At 40.6% G+C, this 23,295-nt stretch overlaps 1 non-coding gene across 1 annotated transcript; it reads left to right on the top strand.

Annotated features, from left to right (window-relative positions):
- Positions 1-9,029: 9,029 nt before the first annotated feature.
- On the top strand, positions 9,030-9,136 carry LOC141619311 (small nucleolar RNA R71). Its single transcript, XR_012531660.1, has one exon. It is a non-coding gene; the product is annotated as a small nucleolar RNA R71 (small nucleolar RNA).
- The last annotated feature ends 14,159 nt before the right edge of the window (positions 9,137-23,295 follow it).

The raw sequence follows: 23,295 nt of genomic DNA, 5'->3' as shown, positions 1-23,295 counted from the left end.
ACTTCGTATACTTAGAGTATGACGAGAAATTAAAATCGAATCTTTGTGAAAGTCAATATATAGCCATATAGTCTATCCATTAGTACTCAAGAAGCACTAATGATATGTCTTCTAAGTTTCATATGTAGATAACATATTATTCATTGAGAATGATGGACCAATGCTCTCCTCCGTGAAGGAGGGATTGGGAGACTAGGAAGAGATGCAAAACATCTTTAATATCCGAATCTATAAGTGATATATACGAGAGGATAAGTGTTTAGAAATAATTGTTGGATTTATGTGCAATGAGTTACACAAAAACCATATTCTAAGCACACAAGGATGGTTGGAGAACCATCTTGGCTATAATTTTTTAGGAGTAAATTTGAGTAATATACAACGGAAGTTATATTGTCAACTGATCATCATTTATCAGTAACGATTGGATCACTAGAGTTTGACGTTACTGTCGTTTGACGGTGGGGATTGGTTGATCCGTTGAGTACACTTGCAACTGTGAGATATGCAAAAAGGATGAATCCCACACACTATGCGGACAGTGGGAGCTATCCTAAGGCAAGATAGCCTATGTCTAGATTGGATCTAGACATGTGCTCAAAAGGTTTTATAATACAAGATTATAGATAACCAAGGGAAATAGTATATAATGAGGTTAAGTAAGGTACAATATGTTGCTAAGACTTGTTAACCAAGGCCTTCTCATAGGCTTAACATGATAAGTCATGCCATTTCAATTGAATTGAAATATACGATTATATACAAATAGGAATATGGATTATAGATTATGTAGTAATTGATATTGTAATAATTGTTTTACATATGTGATAATCGCATTTATCGTTTGAGTTTCTTTAAACTCATCCATTACTGTGATACATCCTAATGGGTTGTTGAGACAATATTGAACCCCATTAAAGTGAACTGGATTAACATAGTATTCGCCCCTAGTTACCTACATGAGGTGACGTCTCCAAGTAACTGGAGTGTGAGTCGATTGATGGCTAGTTCAAAAGCCATAGGGTCATAAGGGATGACTAGTCGATCACATAGGCAGACTGTATGAGACACTCTGTCGGGCAGTGACCGCTTATAGAGTTCTGGCAATTTTTATATAGCCTGGTCGTGGCGAGAGCTCTTATAGTATTCTTTTGAGTCAATTCTTAGACTAAAGATTGTTCGCCCAAGGTGGCACAGTTTCTAAGTGACTTTGATTTATGCTCTACGACTTTCATAACTGAGGTCAAATGGGCATCTTTTGGGTCATGATGAGCTCTTGCTATTCGAAGGGAACAGTGCGATAGGAATTGTCTACCCCTTGTCAGGGTTATTTAAAATCTCAAGGCCACTCGAGGAGTAGTGAACTGAAAATGCGTGGCCAAGCTCGGAAGGTATCCACGGTAGATAATTATAGTCAGACAGTTACTCTCCAGATCGAGAAAACCACTCAAGATATGATCAAATGCAAGCACGACCTATAAGACACCTTTCAATGAGTGGGAGATGATGTAATAGGACAAGAGAATTGGTGACGCACACTTATCTCGGACAAGTGGGAGATTGTTGGAGTACGTGTCCTCAACAATAGTGCGATCACATGATAAAATCTCATAATAAGAATACGGAGGGGATGATTCAATTATATTGTCAATTGATCAACATTAATCGGTAATGATTGGCTAACTAGAATTTGACATTACTGTCGTTTGACGGTGATGATCAGTTGATCCCTTCGGTCACACCTATAGGATGACGCACAAATGGAAAAGTAATTATTTGTATTTGATACAAGTTAATGAATCCCTTATACAAATTGAGTTATGTGAGTTAAATATTTGTTATGAGTTTAGAACTCATAATTATAAATGAGATTTATAAATATTTTGGGATAAAGGTTGGTAGTTAATTAAATTTACAACAAGTTGTAAATTAATTAAAATGAGCATCGTAGTACCCATTAGTTGATGTGATGACGATAAAATATACTCAACAAGTTGAGCATATTTACATCGTCCATTAATTTGTCATATAATTGTTATACGACTAATTAAATATTTAATTATGCGCGATAATTAAACATGTAATTAATAAGCATTTGCGGGACAAATGTCGAAAACCGAAATGGACCCTTAAGAACCCCATAACCGGTTATGTGGTGTGTTTGGGACTCCATTGTATTTTGTCTTTTAACATTTGTAAGATGCTTAAAACATCATTATTACAAATACTCAAATACTTGAGCTGATCGTTTGCGGGCTTAGGCCGGACACGGGTCGGGCCAACCTGAATTAAAAGTGTTCGTGGGCCTATTTTTTCTGTCCGTGTCCATTATAACATGCTTATTGAAGTTGTCCATACCCGTCCAACATAAGTTAGCGGGCCTGCCCATGGGCCGCCGCGCTTTAAAATATACAAGACACGGACTAAAAATGATGTATTAGTGTACCAAAAATTGAACAATATACTACATCTTTGTGCTACATATTACGACATTAGTTGGTTTGAGGCATAATAAATTGCCGAAATTGATAATACAATAATTTGAGTGTTAGTTTTCTTTTTTAATTTAGTTGCGTGTTGGATTGTTACATGGACTTTGGTTAATTATTTAGTTTGGTAAATCATTTTAAGGAAGTAAAAATACATTATAAGCTATTAGCAGGCCTAACGGGCTCTCCACGAATATTTTTATTTAGTTCATACCCGCCCATTAATTTAGCGGGCCGAGTTTTCCATGTCCATTAACCATTAAACTAGAAAAATTATGTGACCAAGCCCGCTTAAGTAGCGGGCCAAACGGGCCAGCCCGGAGATGACCAGCTCTATCAAATATTACACCCTACCTAGTCTAGACTACCTAAAAAGCATGGAATAAAAAATAAAAAATAAAACCCACCCACTTACCTTAGGGGTGCCAGTTTTGGGAGCTCTAAATAGAGCATTGTGTGGTTCATTTTTCTATTCCCATGTCTTCCTAATTTCTCACTACTCTCAAAACAAAACTGTCCAAAATAATATGATGATATTATAAGATCATTACTAAAGTAGTGATAAGTTTATTAAGGGTATATTACTACAACTATCTAGTTAATATTTGTAGTAATATTTGTGCTAATCTTGGGTGCTCACTAAAGGAGGTATTCTAGTTACCCAGTCTTGGAAGATCATCCATTTTACTAATAGCTCAAGAATTACAAGAGAAGGAGTCTCTTGTGGTGCCCTATTTCGAACCATACTACAATGTAAGGAGAATTGTTTTCTTCTTAATCTCTTTAATTTTGTTATGCATGTACTAGATACTCCACTAGTTTAATGATTAAATTAGTTTCATTATTAGAAGAGTCTAATAAAATGGTGTACGGAACTTTCAAAAATGTGACAAACCATGCAAAGGCAACTAGAATACAATATTAGCTCATAAAATCACTAAGGTTAGTGCAATAATCATATATAATTAATAGAGCCAAAATAAGAAGCTAAAGTCTATATAAAATGGAATTATCAAACTCCCCCAAGCTAAACTCTTGCTTGTCCCTAAGCAAGAAACCATATCCCATCAATTGCAATATCCTATAACAAGCTAAGCATAATGATTCAAAACCCGAGACAACATGGGCATAAGGAATAATGGAAAAACATGGATGAGATTTACATGACGGCGTAGCATGGAAGACTTTGAACGAACCTTTAAGATCTTGCATGATCTTTTGACTAATGGACTCTCACGATGCACTCAAACTCATTTGTATATGAAAGGACATTTTGTGTGAAAATACTCACCTATCCTCGACTCATGAGAATGTGCCCGCAATCTAATATGGTAATCATTTCAAAACTATAACTCAAAACATTCAAATACAAGCGTGTAAAGGAAGCCAAGGGTAAGAAGAAGGCAAATAAGTAATGGTTAAGAAACGGGAATAAATGATTTATGGTATGTGGAGCTAAGTCAAGTTAGTAACAACCATATGCAAGGATGCTCAATTTAGAAAACTATTCCTAAAAATTCCGATACAAATCATAAGAAAGCTCTCCAAAATATATGAATAAGACATGAGAGCTTCTTACACCAACTTCTTCTTTTCTTTCAAAATACAAACCATGCTTCTCTTTTTCATTTCATGCTTTTTCATTCTTTCTCATCTTTTCTTTTCAATTCATTTCCATCATGTTTCTTCAATTCTTCAATTTTTTTCATTTTCTTTCATTTTTTTTCAATTCTTTTTCTTTTCTCATTTCCTTTCTCCAAGAGCATTAAGACCAAGTTCACAATGATATTTCAAGATAGAGCAAATCCCAAATGAGCACCCAAACACAACTAATCAAAGCTACTAGCTCAACAAGGTAGACAATTTTTATATGTAGCTAAGGATAAATTTTGTGAAGGGGTTTAAAAAGGCAAATTTAATCATGTGAATGGCTCCAAAATGCTAATAACAAATGAATGCATGCTTATAAAGAGATGAAATCAAGACCATACTTGTGCGTTTTGATGAAACACACCATAAGGAGACCTACACTCACCTAAGAGAAACCGGGTATAGATGTACCGGTCCAAAGAGGCTCTACCTTACCATTTTGTAGCTTGCCAATAGTAAAGATCAAGCCTATTCGATTCATTTTTCATCTCCCACCTACTATGTCAAGACATCCCCATATAGCAATTATCCATCAAATAACAATAAATCATTAGCATATAAGCTATCATTAGGATAAGCAAGAGGGCATATGCACAATTTTCATGACAAAAGTAGGCTATAAGCAAGCAAAAACACACAATTTCTCAAATTTTTCAGAATTTTCTAAATGCAAACTACACTACAATGCAAATGCAATCTCCCCCAAGCTAAACACAACATTGTCCTCAATGTGCCAACATGTAAATCACCCAACTAAACCATAAAAATGGCTCACAGCACATAAACAACAAGGACAACGGGTCATAGTTAATGGGTTGCGAGAAATTAAACTAAAGTGCAAAGTAAAGAACACTTACTAGACTAGCTAGCCTCCCCCCCCCCCCCCCCCCCAAACTAGTATGTATATGGGGGATGATGTTTTCTTACGATTTTGGTGAAGAAATATGAAGAAAAATGATAGAGAGGAAAGAAAGAGGTATCGTCGGGTTGTGAAAATATGATAGAACAAATTTTGCCCTACCCGCATAGACAATAAAAGGCCAAGATTTCACGAACTCACGGCCCCGATCGGGGACAGGCCCCCCCCCCCCCCCCCCATCGGGGTTGACCAACTCCAGCCATATTTTGACTTCTCCTCCGTATTTCTTTAGCACGTTCTGTTTTTGAAAGTTACGACCCCGAACGGGGTTTCTTGTACAGGGAAGCGTGCATATCCTCTTTGAGCTTTCTTTTCTTCCTTTTTCACCTATAAATCACAAAAGAAAACAATGTCAAGTCTAGTAGTTTTATTTCTAAATCTATGAAAACATTAAATTGCAAACAATTGAAAACAAAAAAAAATAAAAGCTTGGGTTGCCTCCCAAGAAGCGCTGGTTTAACGTCCCGCACGACGTAAGAAGCTAATTTGATCAAGTTTCGTCCTTGAGCTCTCCACCTTCCGAGCTTCCTTTCATAGCTCCTTTCATGTTCCGTATCCATTTAAAATTCGTCCAAGAAAATTCCCCTTTCCTTTTGGCGCTCTTAGCATTAGTGCCCTTAGAATCGTCACCTACAAAACAATCAACACCAATATCTTCCTCCAACGGATCCATCGGTAAGGATCGAAGTGTAGTAGAGGCATTAGAAGAGTTTAAAGTGCTAAATAAATAACAAGAGTTTTGTAACATTGGGCTTCTAATGGTGTTGTTCTTACTAAAGGTAACCCGGTCATCACTCACTCCCAATGTCAACTTCCCATTTTTCACATCGATTAACGCACTCTTTATGTGTAAAAATGGCCTACCCAATATAATTGGAGTTTGTGAGTCCTCAGCCATATCAAGTATGGGGAAGTCAACGGGTATGAAAAACTTGTCAACTTTGACAGGCACATCTTCTAAGATACCTAAAGGTCGCTTTAAAGAACGGTCCGCTGATACGGTCATTTCTTTACCAAAAATAAAATACCTAGATACTACTAACAGAAGTCAGAGGTAAGTAGGGTCGATCTCCACAGGGAGGCGGTTTACTATCTACTTGTCTATTCAGTCTGTCTAGTGTCACAGTTGGGGGTTTTGAAATGTTTTGACTAGACTAAAGAGATTAAAGCATGAGGGAAATGAATAAGAGAAAATAATGAAGAAATACAAGGGTAAATCAGATAAAAGAGAGAAATATGCTAGGAATCGGTCTACCGTGGCAGCTACACTATCGGGTCAACTGAGTCGATTAAATTATTGATAGGAAGAGCTAGGTCGTCACCTTTCGGTCCTTAAACCTACGATTATACCCTTTCGGTCTCTAATCGCCCTAGGGTCTCCCTAACTTAGCTTTCGCCCTAATTAGGTATCACCTATTGTAATTAAGCAAGCCTTCCCTTCCAATCTTTCGATCCAGGTCGGGGGTAACTAATTAATCGGTCTCCTGCATGCATGCATTCATTCAACCTAACCACAATTATATTGCTTAATACAATTCTCGTCGCAAAACTAATCTAATCATGTCGATCATAACGTATTGCTACCACGGTTTTCCTAGTCCTAACATATTAAAGGAATTAGCTAGACATAATTAAATAAGCAAGAAAAAGAAATAAAGAAGAAGTAAGCATTAAAATAAGAGTAAGGGAAAGAATATGTTACAGAAATAATTCCGGAAGTTAGGAACGAACAAAGTAACAGAAACAGTGTATTGGAGTGATTAGAGGTAGCCAAGAGAGAGTTACAATGACGTCCTACCTTCCTATTTATAAGAAAATAGGATTTATTTGACCTAATGACGGAAATAAACTAAAAAGCCCAAGCCCGTAGGATAAACCACTCGATCGAGTGATTTAGAACCACTCGATCGAGCAGATCAGAGCTCAGACCATTCGATATAACAAAAGAAGTGCTCGATCGACTAAACACTAATATGAAACTGTTCGATCGACCATAATATCTACTCGATCGACTTATTACTTAATCTAAAACCACTCGATCGACCAGTTAAGTACTCGATCGAGTGCTTCTTGACTTCAGCAGCTCATTAATCTCGTTAGTTCAGCTTTGACTTATCCTTTTTAGCTCCCGAAACAGCTTCACGCATCCCAAGAAAGCTATATTTCCGCTCCAAATGCACTCTTCCTCCAAATGCATGCAAAACGGACGATAAATGGCTTGATTTCACTACTTTTGGGTTCATTCCTGCAAATAAGACAAAATAACCCAAAGTAGCATATTCGGGGCATTTTGTAGCATAAACTACGATAAAAGCATGAAAATACGTGCATAAAAAGGCCTAAAAAGACTATATAAAATGCACGTATCATCCGCCATTTGCAAGGTGATACTTGTGCATTTTAAAGCACCCATGTTAAGTTTTTCACAAATTGAATAGGGCATGACACTTACACTAGCACCTAGGTCGCAAAGGGCCTTATCGATGGTATATGTGCCTATAGTTCAAGGAATAGAATAACTACCGGGTTCCTTAAGTTTCGGGGGAGACTTGCTTTGTAAGAGTGCGCTACACTCTTCGGTGAAAGCAATTGTGTAAACCTCATTGAAGGATCGCTTCTTTGAGAGGATTTCCTTCATAAACTTGGAGTAGGAAGGGACTTGGATGAGCAATTCAATAAATGCAACGGTAACTTGCAAATTCTTAACAACTTCCAAGAACTTACCAAACTTACTCTCTTCCTTGTGCTTTCTTAGACGGTGGGGAAACGACACTTGAACAACTTCCTTTGGAGGAGCATCCTCCACATCTTTCTTCTTCTCAACCTCAATAGGAGCATATACCTTCTTTGAAACGGCATCACCCTCCTTAGCATTAGGAGAGACCTCTTTCTGAACAACACCTCATTACTTTCTTTGGTATCAATCTTACTCTTTATCTTGTGCATCAATAAGCGATGAGGAAATGGCACACGAACCTTAATAGGAGGCTTTTCACTAGCCTTCTTTTGAGCATCACCCCAATGCTTGGATTTTTTATTAACCACTTTATCATCCAAAGTCATGGATGGCCCATCATAGCTTGTACCACTTCTCAAAGAAATAGCAATAACGGCCTCACGTGGTTGCGCACCTTGGGGCGGTAGTTGGCTGGTCTTTCTTGAAGAGCTAGATGCGACTAGTTGAGCCATTTGATTTTCTAGCGTCTTGATAGCGGTAGTGTGGGCTAGATCACTCTTTTGTAAGTGAGCCATCAAATCGGATTGACCCTTAGCCAATTGCATTACCAAGGCTTGAAGCTTGTCCCCTTGGTCATTTTGTTGGGCATTTTGAGGTGGTGGACCTTATTGTTATTGGATGTTTTGTTGCGGTGGTCTTTGTTATTGGTTTTGAAAACCCGGAGGATTAACAAACCTTTGTTGTTGAGGGATGAAGTTATTTTGTGGTTGGGGCACAAAATTTTGTTGGGGTTAAGGGTTAAGCAGATTGTTGCTTTTGTAAGACAAGTTCGGGTGAAAATTTGAATTCGGGCTATAAGTATTTGAAAATGTACCCGGTGGATAAGAACTTTGTCTAAAAGCTTGATAAGAACATACCTCCTCTATAGTAGCTTGGCATAGAGCGGCATAATGACCCGCACCTCCGCCACCTTCACAAAAAATGATTTGGCTAGTAGAGGACACGACATTGTGTTGTTGGAAAGAATCTTTAGCATCCCGGTCCACCAATTGTTATTGGAGTAATAAGAGTTAAGCTTTCAAAACAGTGTTGTCGGAAGGTTCTTCTTTACCTTTGATGGGCACACTTTGAGAATTGACATATTGGGCATCATGAATTGCCATGGACTCAATCGTGGCATGAGCAATATCCGTGTCAATTTGATCAAACTGCCCATTGTTGGCGGAATCAAGAATCCTTCGGGACTCGGCACAACATCCGTTGTAGAATGTTATGGCTAGGAACCAAGCATCCTACCCATGATGTGGGCATTGAGTTTGCAACTCCTTGTACCTCTCCCAAGCTTCATATAAACTCTCAAGAGCTTGTTGACGAAATCCGGTGATTTGGCTCCTCAAAGTTTGAGTTTTCTCCGGTGGAAAAAACTTTTGATAGAAAGTAAGAGCCAATGTTTCCCAATTTTTGATTGCCATGGCGGTGCGATCAAGGCTATTGATCCATAGCTTTGCCTTGTTCTTCAAAGAGAAAGGGAAAAGTATTTCCCTAATTTGGGCTTGAGTGACACCCGTTTGCCGAATCATGGAGCAATAGTCACAAAATCTTTGCACATGCAAATTGGGATCCTCCAAAGGACTTCCCCCAAATTGCTTTCTCTCCACAAGGCTAATGAAAGCTGGTTTGATCTCGAATTCCGGGACGGTAATTTGAGTAGTTGTAATACCGGCCGAAAGCATAGCCGCGGTGGGCTTTGAATGATCGGAAAGTTTCACCATTTTTTTAGTTGGAGATAGTGGTGGTGGTGGAGATGATGAACTAGAAACCTCCTCCTCTTCAAGAGCTTTAATATCGTCTAAGTAAGACTTTCTTGCACATTCAACTTGCATAGGAGAAGCGGCTTCTTTAACTTCTTTCCAAAAACGTCGTCTTCTACGAAAGGTTTTCTCGGGCTCGGAATCCGGTGAAAGCAAATCTCCACTACGAGAAGACTTGGGCATAAGACAACAATATCTAGAAAATTGTAAGTAACTGTCTCAAGGAACATGTGTTCCTCGAGACAAAAGAAAACAAGATAGAGATCAACAATTCTAAACGCAATAAAACCGTGCTCCCCGGCAACGGCCCCAAAATTTGATAGGCTATGTCTGTAACACCCCCATACTCCGAGTGCCTTACCAGGACCACTCAGGTATGGAGACATCACCATCTCGGTTGCCCGAGGTATGATAATCAAACAACAGCGATAAAGAAACAACATTTATTATTAATCGTTTAATGAATGAATACAATCCTTGAAACCCAAACTGATAGTAAAATACATTATTCCAAACTGTCTACTCAAACTGAAATGTAAATAAAGCTAAACTACAGCGGAAGACTCTATTGTCACGTCGTGGCCATCCCAAACTATCCCGTATCATCTCTATACCGCTCAATATCCGCTCACCATCCCGAATGGATCACCGCAGTTTTCAAAACAACAGGGTCGGTACTAATCACACAATCAAAATAAATAACAACAATAAGACAAATAGACGGTGAATGTCACACACACACAACCACATCCAATCAACCGTCTCAATCATCGATCGTCCTTTGGACAGCCTGCCCGATGGGGGACCGCAGCCCGTTCCCACCTAAGCCCCGCTCATCGTACGAGCGATAACCCTGTCCATTAATGTGCACATCCCCTTTCGTGGCGGGTTCCACTAAGGGCGAAACTAGGGCGTGAGATCACTCCCGCAAGTGACCCCACTCAGCCGAGAACGCATCTCGAGAACCATCAACAACACAACCACAATCACAAACACAATTACAATCAACAAATCAATTAGCTAATTACAAAGACATCACCAATATCCCATTATGGGACTAATACCGAGTAGGAAATCCTACCTGGAAAGCACACAAGCAGACGGTATCTACAGCTGTCTCAAAACGCCTCCTCTATGAACTCTCCTCCTAACATAAACATACGAATACTACTATTCAATCACTTATTCACAAAAACCCCCAATTACTAAAATTAGGGTTTCACTAATCTTATCAAAACGTTATAAAAATTATGCTAGAAGCTTACCCTCGACGCAACGAATCCAACGACACAAACTACGATGCAATCCGACCGTCGATCTCGGGAATTGTTAAGGACGCGATTAGGAAGATGACTGACTGCTTTCTCTCTTAAACAGGTTTTAGGTTTTGGTAAAAGTGATTTAGAATAAAGACGAATTGGTTTAAATACCTTAATCGCGTAATTAACAAAACCCGAGAAAACTCCCCCGTAAAACCGGACACTCGATCGAGTACCCAAGGTACTCGATCGAGTACCCCCCTACTCGATCGAGTGCCCCAGCTACTCGATCGAGTACCCATCAGGTCAGAAACTATTCTATTCTGCGACACACCCCTTACTCGACAGAGTAAGGGCCACTCGATAGAGTACCCCCAAGACCATAAATACGGAGTATTACAGTCTTCCCTCCTTAAAAGGAACTTCGTCCCCGAAGTTCAAACCACTACCAAACAAAGGTACTCCCATAAGCTTCCCGACTCGAAGGTCAAAAATAAACACAACGTAAAACATGCTACTAACCCACTTATCCCGACAAACATACCGACACAACATAAACAAGAGGGTGTAAAAACTCTTAAAAACTCTCGCGATCACCTCCTACCCCCCTAAAAGAAACAAGGTTACGTCCTCGTAACCATACATACCTGATCAAAAAGGAAAGGGTAACGCTCTTTCATGATATCCTCCGCCTCCCATGTAGCTTCCTCAGTCTCGTGGTTAGACCAAAGGATCTTAAGCAACACTGTCTCACCACTCCTGGTCTTTCTAACTTTTCGGTCTAGGATCTGCTTAGGCACCTCAAGGTACGATAAAGACTCATCCAGCTCTAAGCTTTCTGCCTCCAACACATGCGACGGGTCACTCACATACTTCCGCAGCTGCGATACATGAAACACATTATGCACTCTCTCCAAAGCAGCCGGTAAAGCCAAACGATAAGCCACTTCCCCAACTCGCTCTAAGATCTCATAAGGCCCTATAAACTTCTGACTTAGCTTGCCTTTCTTCCCAAATCTCATAACTCCGCGCATAGGAGACACTTTCAGAAGAACTTTGTCCCCAACTTGAAACTCTATGTCCCGACGATGTAGATCCGCATAACTCTTCGTCGATCCGAGCTGCTCTCATCCGTTCCCCGATCATCTTAATCTGTTCCACCATCTCATGCACCATCTCTGGTCCTAAAACCTTTGCCTCGGCACTATCGTCCCAACAGATCGGACTCCTACATCTCCTCCCGTACAAAGCCTCAAACGGTGCCATACCAATACTAGTATGATAGCTGTTATTGTAAGAGAACTCTATCAAGTCCAACCTCTGCTCCCAGCTACCACCGAAATCCATCACACACGCTCTCAACATATCCTCCAAGGTCTTGATTGTTCTCTCGTCGCCCATCATCGTCGCAGGATGAAATCTGTACTCATCTTCAAAGTTGTCCCCAACGATTCCGCAACTCCTTCCAAAACCTTGATATAAACCTCGCATCTCTGTCGGACACTATGTCCTTAGGGACTCCATGTAACTTAAGCACGTTCTTTCGATAGGCCATAGCCAATTGTGCCTTAGTCCATGTATCTTTCATTGGAACAAAGTGAGCCGACTTGGTCAAGCGATCCACTATCACCCAAATCATATTGTTACCTTGTTGACTCTTAGGTAAACCCACAATGAAATCCATGGAAATGGATTCCCACTTCCACTCGGGCACCTCCAAAGACTGAACCTTACCTTGTGGTCTTCTCTGTTCCCCTTTAACTCTCTGGCATGTCAAACAACGGGACACAAACTCAGCTGTCTCTTTCTTCATTCCAGGCCACCAAAACGTTTTCTTCAGATCTTTGTAAAGCTTGTCTCCACCTGGATGAACTGAATATGGTGTGCAATGCGCTTCTGTCATGATTGTCTTTTTCAACTCCTCATCATTAGGAACACACCACCTACCATCAAACCTCAAGCTACCATCTGTATGAATGGAAAACCGGGACACTGTCCCTTTCTCTACTCCAGCTCTCCACTCCACTATCTTAGGATCCAAAGCCTGCTTATCCCGAATGTCATCATAAAACTCAAGTCACATCTTTGTCATATCACTCATGGTATCTCCTTTCGCATCATATGAATCCCAAAGCTCGCTACCTCCTCTCTCAACCTCATCAAGGATAGAGCTGTACACAAGGAATGTACACTCTTCCTACTCAAAGCATCAGCAACAACATTGGCCTTCCCTTCATGGTAGATGATTTCCATGTCGTAGTCGCCAATCAGCTCCATCCACCTCCTCTGTCTCATGTTCAACTCCTTCTGCGTGTAGATGTACTTGAGACTCTTGTGATCCGAAAATACCTTAAAGATTGCTCCATAAAGGTAGTGCCTCCAAATCTTGAGAGCAAACACCACTGCCCCCAACTCCAGGTCATGAGTAGGGTAGTTCTCCTCATAAGGCTTCAATCGCCTAGAAGCATAGGCAATTACTTTACCATTCTCGCATCAACACACATCCCAACCCATTCTTGAAGCATCGGTATAAACCTCAAAATTCTCGCTCCCTTCAGGCAATGCCAAGACAGAGTTTGTGGTTAAACGCTCCTTTAAGGTTTGGAACGCCTTCTCACAACTCTCATCCCAACGAAACCTGTTCTCTTTCCTCATCAATGTTGTCATCGGTCTAGCTATCTTGGAGAAATCCTTCACAAACCGCTTTGTAGTACCCGGCTAAACCCAAGAAACTCCTTACCTCGGCGACATTCTTCGGTGCTTCCCACTTTGTCACCGCCTCAATCTTCGCCGGATCCACAGCTACCCCATCTTTAGAGATTACATGCCCCAGAAAAGCAACTTTCTCCAACCAAAACTCACACTTGGACAACTTAGCATACAGCTCATGATCTCTCAACGTCTGCAACACGATCCTCGGATGCTCCTCATGCTCCTCCTTAGTCTTTGAGTAGACTAAGATATCATCGATAAACACCACCACGAACTGGTCCAAGTCTTGTCTAAAGATCCTATTCATCAAATCCATAAACACGCCGGCGCATTGGACAACCCAAATGGCATCACCACATACTCATAATGGCCATACCTCGACGTGAAAGTCGTCTTTGGTATGTCCACATCTCTAATCTTCACCTGATGGTATCCCGACCTCAAATCGATCTTAGAAAAGACCGTTGCACCACTCAACCGATCAAACAGGTCATCTATCCTTGGCAAAGGATACTTGTTCTTTATCGTCACACGGTTCGACTCCGTGTAATCTATGCATAACCTCAAAGTTCCATCCTTCTTCTTCACGAAAAGAACTGGTGCTCCCCACGGCGATACACTTGGTCTAATGTATCCCTTCTCTATCAACTCATCCAACTGCCTTCTGAGCTCCTCCATCTCCTTAGGACCCATACGGTACGGTGCCTTAGAGATTGGCCCCGTCCCTGGCTTCAACTCAACGGTGAAATCTATCTCCCTCTGCGGTGGCAACCCCGGAATCTCCTCTGGAAAGACATCTGCATACTCTCCCACCACTGGTATCTCCTGAAGTGCCGGGCTCTCTATCCGATCATCTCTCACATGGCACGAGAATCGGAGGACATCCCTTCCTCGGATACGACTTCAAAGCGCAATTGCAATCAACTTAACTTTGGGTTTGACTAGAAACCCACGGTAAGACACACTAACTCCCTTAGGACCTCGTAGGGACACTTTCTTTTGATGACAGTCTATCTTAGCCTTATACTTCCCTAACCAATCCATCCCAACTATCATCTCAAAACCATTAAAAGGAAACTCTAGCAAGTCTACAGGGAAGTCGACTTGCCCAACTATCAAAGACACATCTCTCGAACAACCTCCCGCACGTTACGGACTCACCGAAGGTATGAAAACTTGCTCCCTAACGGACTCATATACCCTCAAACCCAATCGCTTTACATGACTCGAAGACACAAACGATCGAGAAGCCCCCGAATCAAACAAAACAAACGTAGGAACGCCATTAACAAGAAATGTACCGGTGATAACGTGCTCGTCCTCCTCGTTTGCTTTCTTGTCCATCATGAACGACTTGCCACTTGACTTCCGCCCACCTCCCTGGGACAAGATCTTGGCGATGCGGTCGGCTTAGCACCCGACCCTTGATTGTTGTTGTTGTTCATCGGCGTCTTCTGATAAGAATTACCGCCGTTGCGGTTGCCTCCACTCTGGTAGCTCTGACCTCCACGGTTTGGCCATGATCCCGCCGGTCTGTTGCTCGCGAAGCTCGCGAGCAGTCTCCGGAAAGATCCTGGTGCACTTGTGCACTCATGCCTCTTGTGGCCCACGCCACCACACCCAAAGCGAGTCACTCCCCGGTGTTGCTCACACTCCCACGACCTCTCCCAAAGGATGCTCCAAAGACTAAACCCGGACCCAGAAGAAAATCCCTTAGATTGATTGTGGTTGCCTTTCTTGAAATTAGATTGGCCACCACCCTCGCTCTCAGACTTCCTCTTCTCTCCACCTGACCTCTCCTGAGCCATCTCCACTAGCCTCTCAGCTCTCCCGGCCCTCTCATATGCTTCCTTCACATCGTAAGGACTCCCACGGGTAACTTATCCATAATTGTCGTGGTTAGCCCTCTCTCAAACCTCAAAGCAAGATTCTCCTCACTCAAACCCATGTCCTCAAAGATATCCGGATTTCTCATTGAACCGCCTGTAGTACTCACCCACAGACATCTCGGTAGTCATCTTAAACTTGTCGAACTCCTCCCTCAACTTACTCCTCACATGCTCTGGCACGAACTCCTTCCTCACAGCCCTACGAAACTCCTCCCAAGGTATAGCGGGTAACCCCTGGTTGGTATATATCTCCTTGGCACTCACTTTCACCGAGTCCCACCACTTGCCACTGCCTCCCTCGGATAAAATGCAGCTTGATCCACCCTCATCTCATCGGGACGGCGAACTAAGTCTAGTATGTTCTCCATCTCCCTCACCCAACTATCAAGGTGGTTAGGCTCCTCAACCCCCTTGTACTCCTTCGGGTTAAACCTCGCGATATAGAGGCCGACTTTAGCATGGTCAACCTCCTTCTCCTTGCTCTTATCCTTGTCTTCATTCACTCTCTTCAGGGTCTCCGTAAGGGCGTCTTGGTGTTCCAACATCTTAACGATGTCATCCGTAGTCATAAGCTCAGCTCTCGCGTACAAGGCATTTCTCTTGGGCGGCATCTTGAAGCTATAGAAGAAAGGGATAAACATAAACACGCGTACTAAACTTCAAAACACGAACACGCGTTGCCCAGCACCTACTCGATCGAGTATCCAAACCCACTCGATCGAGTAACGGGCTACTCGATCGAGTGCCACTATGTACTCGATCGAGTACCCAAACTCCAGAACTAAACAGACCTTCTGATCTCTAACCCACTCGATCGAGTATCTAGGCTACTCGATCGAGTGACCCCCTACTCGATCGAGTACCCCTAGTTACTCGATCGAGTGCCCCAAAACTCGTTTCTGGACTCAAAATCGCCAAAAACCTACCCGATCGAGTTAGTCTCACTCGATCAAGTACCCCCAATACGTACAAGCTACCCGCATGTTATTCGTATACCAACATGCTAACTTTATCAAACCTCATTATATTCTAACAAATAGGCTACGCATCTATTCTACTAATCAACAAAATCAATTCATCATGCTATTAAAGCCACATTATAAACATCCAACATGTTATCATCTCATTAACATGTTCCACATATAATTATTTCCTTTCACATGCTCAACTTCCTATTTCAACACCAAACAATCAACACATTCATCACTTTGTTGCACAAGTTACTAAGCACACACAAGACTCAAACACATTTTCCCCACGTGACCGGTTCAAAATTGTAGGGCGACCCCTTGCGACTTTAGGACGTCTCCCAAGCCTTTGCACTAGCTCCTACAATTTTTACCCCGGGTTCATTTTAATTGACTCCCTATGTTCATTAGGTTCTTTGGTTACAGGTTTCAGGATCGTCGCTCTGATACCATTTGTAACACCCCCATACTCCGAGTGCCTTACCAGGACCACTCAGGTATGGAGACATCACCATCTCGGTTGCCCGAGGTATGATAATCAAACAACAATAAAGAAACAACATTTATTATTAATCGTTTAATGAATGAATACAATCCTTGAAACCCAAACTGATAGTAAAATACATTATTCCAAACTGTCTACTCAAACTGAAATGTAAATAAAGCTAAACTACAGCGGAAGACTCTATTGTCACGTCGTGGCCATCCCAGCTATCCCGTATCATCTCTATACCTGCTCAATATCTGCTCACCATCCCCGAATGGATCACCGCAGGTTTTCAAAACAACAGGGGTCGAGTACTAATCACACAATCAAAATAAATAACAACAATAAGACAAATAGACAATTTGAATGTCACACACACACAACCACATCCAATCAACCGTCTCAATCATCGATCGTCCTTTGGACCGACCCCGCCAGTGGGGGACCGCAGCCGTTCCCACCTAAGCCCCGCTCATCGTACGAGCGATAACCCTGTCCATTAATGTGCACATCCCCTTTCGTGGCGGGTTCCACTAAGGGCGAAACTAGGGCGTGAGATCACTCCCGCAAGTGACCCCACTCAGCCGAGAACGCATCTCGAGAACCATCAACAACACAACCACAATCACAAACACAATTACAATCAACAAATCAATTAACTAATTACAGCACATCACCAATATCCCATTATGGGACTAATACCGAGTAGGAAATCCTACCTGGAAAGCACACAAGCAGACGGTATCTACAGCTGTCTCAAAACGCCTCCTCTATGAACTCTCCTCCTAACATAAACATACGAATACTACTATTCAATCACTTATTCACAAAAACCCCCAATTACTAAAATTAGGGTTTCACTAATCTTATCAAAACGTTATAAAAATTATGCTAGAAGCTTACCCTCGACGCAACGAATCCAACGACACAAACTACGATGCAATCCGACCGTCTGATCTCCGGGAATTGTTAAGGACGCGATTAGGAAGATGACTGACTGCTTTCTCTCTTAAACAGGTTTTAGGTTTTGGTAAAAGTGATTTAGAATAAAGACGAATTGGTTTAAATACCTTAATCGCGTAATTAACAAAACCCGAGAAAACTCCCCCGTAAAACCGGACACTCGATCGAGTACCCAAGGTACTCGATCGAGTACCCCCCTACTCGATCGAGTGCCCCAGCTACTCGATCGAGTACCCATCAGGTCAGAAACTATTCTATTCTGCGACACACCCCTTACTCGACAGAGTAAGGGCCACTCGATAGAGTACCCCCAAGACCATAAATACGGAGTATTACAATGTCGCACACCTAACAAAGATAATTACCCTTGACACAAATTAATGTAGTACGAGGGATCGAACACAAGGAGACGGGAATCGCGCTATGAAATGCTATGAATAGAAATCTATCAAGGTCGGTAACGATTGATTGGTTTATTTTGGTTTGATGATTTACCAAATAAAATGATATAACAATATATGATTAAAGGAGTGTAGGGGAGTTGGGTCACTCATGTAAATGTAAATATATATTCATGCTCAACTCGGAATAAATAACATTGTCAATTGTTTAGGCTTAAAGACACCTACCTCTCGATATTAGTGTCTATCGTTGTTTCCAGATACGGTTGCCGGTTGACCTTCTTTGGTAGTAGGTGCGATATTGGAGGAGTTCAGACTTTTGTCTCGTTGTTCTCGAGAGGACCAATGCCAACCAATGAATGTAGGACCCAAGACAAGAAAAGAGCTTCCCGCCCCGTATTGGTATTGATTGGCGGATTTCCGATGTGAATTCGGCCTCACGTAGCTCGCCTTCCTACGGGTCGGTTTCCCGATCGGAGATCCATGGATCACAGACGGTATCTCCCCATGGCCTTTCGCCCTTCTCCAAAACAAACACAAAGAAAAAGGTGCGTGCCGCACTCACGAGGGACTGCCAGTGATATACTGGAGGGAGGAGGGGATGACGTCAAGTCCGCATCTCATTGCATCCATCCTGGGGGCGGAGCTGTACCGAAAAAGATTGTGATAATTCATATCAGTCTTCTATGTTTAGCAATTCTAATAATCGAGCTCAGTGAGGGCTCAGGGTATTATCTCGCGCCAGTTCGTGGCAAGCTGCCAGAGTCAGGCTCCTCTGAGCTAGATCGTTACACGAAAACTCTCTCGACCGGATCAGAGTATACAACAATGTCGAATCAGGCCGCCCCTTGCCGCGTACAAACCAGTGCAGACGAGAAAATGAAAAAGTTCAAATCCTTTTTTAAATTTATTTATACTCTTAAAAACAGGCACTACCATTGTTCTTTTTAATTTTCAGAAGCGAGGTGAGGTATTTAATTCTCGACTTAGATTAGAAGATTTTAATTAAATTATAAAGGGATCTTTATTCAAGAAAGAGCCCATGTAAAGAAGCCAGTCCCATCCACCGCAAAACCTTTCCACTCACACAATTGTTCCACGCAAGCAATCCTTAAAACCCGGGTCCTAGAAAACTCTCGTTATGACTAGGTCGTCGTACTACACATTCTTAGTCTAATCCGATTCCATGCCTCTTGACTTATAGAATGAATTAACAAACGTAATCGATGTATATGGCCACTAAACAAAGATTAATCGTGACGATACAAACATGTAATAGAAACAATTAGACAAAATTATACCAACCTAATTTAACATTTTACATATATTAGTTATTGCATGGCTTCCCTAGTCCCTAGACTAAAGAAATTTAGCTACTCATATTGAAATGTAAACTACAAACTATGACATACGAAATGCTAAACATGATTATAGAAATGATATAGACTAAAAGATGAATTATGAAATATGAGAATAAACTATGTTATGGATTTAAAATACTAATGATAAAACTATGTGATAGCTAAAATAGAAATGTAAACTAAATAAACTAGAATTAGAATTACCGAATAAGAAATGGAACTTGAAATAGGAACTTCCAAGGAAGAACAAATGAGAACCAAAAGATTGAATAAATATAATCAAATGTTTAACAATAACCAAATGCTTAACAATATTAAACTAAAATGAAAACTATGAGAGAATGTTTGTGTGCCTAAGAATACAAGAAATGTGAGAATGTATGATGAAAATAAGATGCTAATTAGGTCGGACCTATTTCTCTATTTATAGAGAGCTAGGACTTGAAACGTATAAACATAAGACAAGGAAACCCCGATCGGGGGTGACAACCCCGATCGGGGTCGTGGCTTTCTAGCTCCGTCTTCTTAATTCCTCTAGTTAATGCTCAAGGAATCCAAAGTTGATGTTTAATGCCTTGTTTAATCACCCGGTTAAGATCTTAAAACATGGCATCCAATGTATTTTAGCATCCTAAGCTTCCACCTAGTTGGACTTGAATTCTTGGGCTTGATTTGTGATTTCATTTGTGCATCAATCCACTTCACAATTCTTCATGCTTGGACTTGTTATTCCCATAACATCCTACTATGGTCCATCTTACTTCCACGCTTAGCCTTATATACTAGTTCTTGTAAATTGGTTAGAAATAAACTCCTAAGAGCTCAAATTTCTACAAAATGTGACAAACCATGCAAAGACAACTAGAATACAATATTAGCTCATAAAATCACTAAGGTTAGTGCAATATTTATATATAATAGAGCCAAAATAAGGAGATAAAGTCTATATAAAATGGACTTATCAAGTAGTTTTAAATTTGGTTGTTTGATGGTGTATTAATCACCATCGGAGTCTGTTAGCATTTGTGTGATGAAGTAGAAAAGTTTGGAAGCAAGTTTGAGAACACCATGCACTTGACCAGTGGTCGCCTACTTGGCCGAGTGGCCTCCTACACTCGACCGAGTGGCCTACCTTGACCCTTGTGTTGTTGATATTCGACCAAATATTGGGTGTATACCCTTATTTTTGCGGTTTATTATAGTTTAATTGTGTTTGGATGAGCATGTTGATCTTACATGGATGATATTTTGTGAATTGTTTACGTTTGATTATATGGTGTGGCATTTACAAGTAAATGGAAATTGTTGATTCGATATGAGTGGATTGATGACAGAAATGATGTGATAATCTTGTTTTAGGTGTGTTAATCGACGTGATTTTATTTTGTTGTGTAAAAGTAAGATGAAAAATGCAAACTATGTGTCTCACAGTGGTCGTTGTATGATTGTGTATTGTGGCCTTCCATATGAGCGGAAGTGTTGATGATGGATGGGAACGGATATGGAAATACATATGTGATCATGTGGTAGATTTGGCGCGGTATGTGTGTGGCATGATGTTCGGAAATGGGAATGTTGATCATGGTTGAGTCACATAACGAGAAATTTTGCATTATTTGATTGTTACATGGAGTCTGCATATTCGTGATTGATGTGTATACATAAGAATTTATGAGATTTGACGTGATATATACGTATTAATAATAGAGTTATACGTCGTGATAGATACGTATACATATAATCAATAGGAGTTGGGAGTTATTTATGAGATTATAGATTGGAACCGTGGGTTTGACCTGGCGCTTGACCTTTGGGAGGCTTGTAGATGGGGAATTATATCGATGGAATTATAACTATATGATGTTTGATTACGGATTTGCAATGAGTAAGAGAGAGTGTTGAACCTGGAACATAATCATTTGTGAAATCTAGTAATGAACGTATGAGAGCACACTATGAGGTTTGATAGTTGAACTTCCGGACGAAGTTCTCTTTTAGGGGGAAGTGGATGTAACAATTCGGAAATTAAGGAAAGAGAAAGTACGGAATGTGAGGAAGTAATGAGAGTTGAACAAAGAACCTTGGGATGATTGTGATGTTTATAAGGGAACATATACGGTAGACAAGCATGTGAGGCGAGAGAGAGTGCATGAGAATCAGTGATGAGACTTGAGGAAAGGAGAGAGTCGGGCGAACTTCGGGGACGAAGTTCATTTTAAGGGGGGGAAGGGAGGGGGGGAAGACTGTAATACCCTACATTTTATTACATTGGTCAAAGGCTAGTCAATGGTAAATGGGTATATATATTTTATAAAATTATATTATATTGCTAGTCAACGGTAAATGGGTATATATATTTTATTTTCGCAGTACGCATTTTACTCATTATAGTACTTTTTACACCACACTTTCCATTTGTTTGCCCTTCACTAAAAAAAAACAATAAACCTAATTCTCTCTTTTCTCTCTAGTATTGAAACCTTAACCATCTTCAACCACATTAAAACTCTTCAATTATGAACAATTATTTAAGTGACGAACAGGTAATTAATCCGTTAATCTTATATTACTTATTAATTTGACTACTTCTTTATTTTAGTTTTCTTTTTAATTATGGTTTATGGTAAATTAAATAAGGTTTAGTATGGTGGGTTTATTGGGGTTCGTTACTATTGCAAGCGCTTCGTCTGAAGTTCGCCGGCGTTAGACCGCTGATATGGCATTCGTATTTGTCCGTCTGAGTTATATGCATCGGTTTATGTAGTTATTTTAGGACGCCGATGATGATGGGAACAATAGCGGCGAGGGTGGGATGCTATCGGCGAGGGTGGGACACCGGCGATGGTGGGACGCCGGCGAGGTACATATTGCTCCTATGTTCAAGTAGTATTTGAAAATTTTCTGGTGATGGCGTGATTTACTTCGTATTATCATTAGTCTTTCACTTTTATTTTATCACTTTTGTATTAGTTTGACAAGCTTCTCCTTGCATTAGTTTGGCAAGCTTCTCTTTGGTATTATCAACCAAAAATTCCTTTTCTAGTTTGTACTTGCTGATGATGGCGTGATGAGTTAATCAATATTACATACTGTTATTAAGTCTATATTTTTTTGCTTTTTTTCCCTTTTTTCTCAGGGTAGTACACTTGTTGATCGCTTTTCATTTTTTTTTGTTAAGTTAAATGTTATACATAGTACTTAGTACGTCATACGTTTAATGCAGTCTGTAAAAATAATAATTTGAGTTTCTCAAAATCATTTATCAATGTAGTACATTAATAACATATTATTAATTTTTTTCATGCAGGATGACGTTGGTTTGGAAAATTTTCCGAACGAACGTATAGATACCGGGCATCATTTCATAACGGGAAAAGTTCACGAATCTAACGGAGATGAAAAAGGAAGTTGAAAAAGTGGGACGTGAAAATAATATACACATTATAAACTATACGTTCAATGCAAAGTGTAGACTGCAGATATATGCTTGTGATAGATCTGGAACGTATCGACCTCCGAAAGGAAAAGTACATACTTACTCTAACAAATTTACGGGAACCAGAAAATTAATTGTCCTTTTAGACAAGATAAGATGCAGGTACGTGGAAATTGTTTGTTCGATGTGGTTTTCATAACCACGAACTAGATGATAATCCATTTGGTCATGCAAAGGTTGGCAAAATCGATCAAGCTACAAAGGAGAAAATTT

Source organism: Silene latifolia, chromosome 1 (genome assembly GCF_048544455.1).
Source record: "Silene latifolia isolate original U9 population chromosome 1, ASM4854445v1, whole genome shotgun sequence".
NCBI lineage: Eukaryota > Viridiplantae > Streptophyta > Magnoliopsida > Caryophyllales > Caryophyllaceae > Silene > Silene latifolia.
The sequence above is the reverse complement of the archived record's forward strand: the minus strand, read 5'-3'. Positions and strand labels throughout refer to the sequence as shown.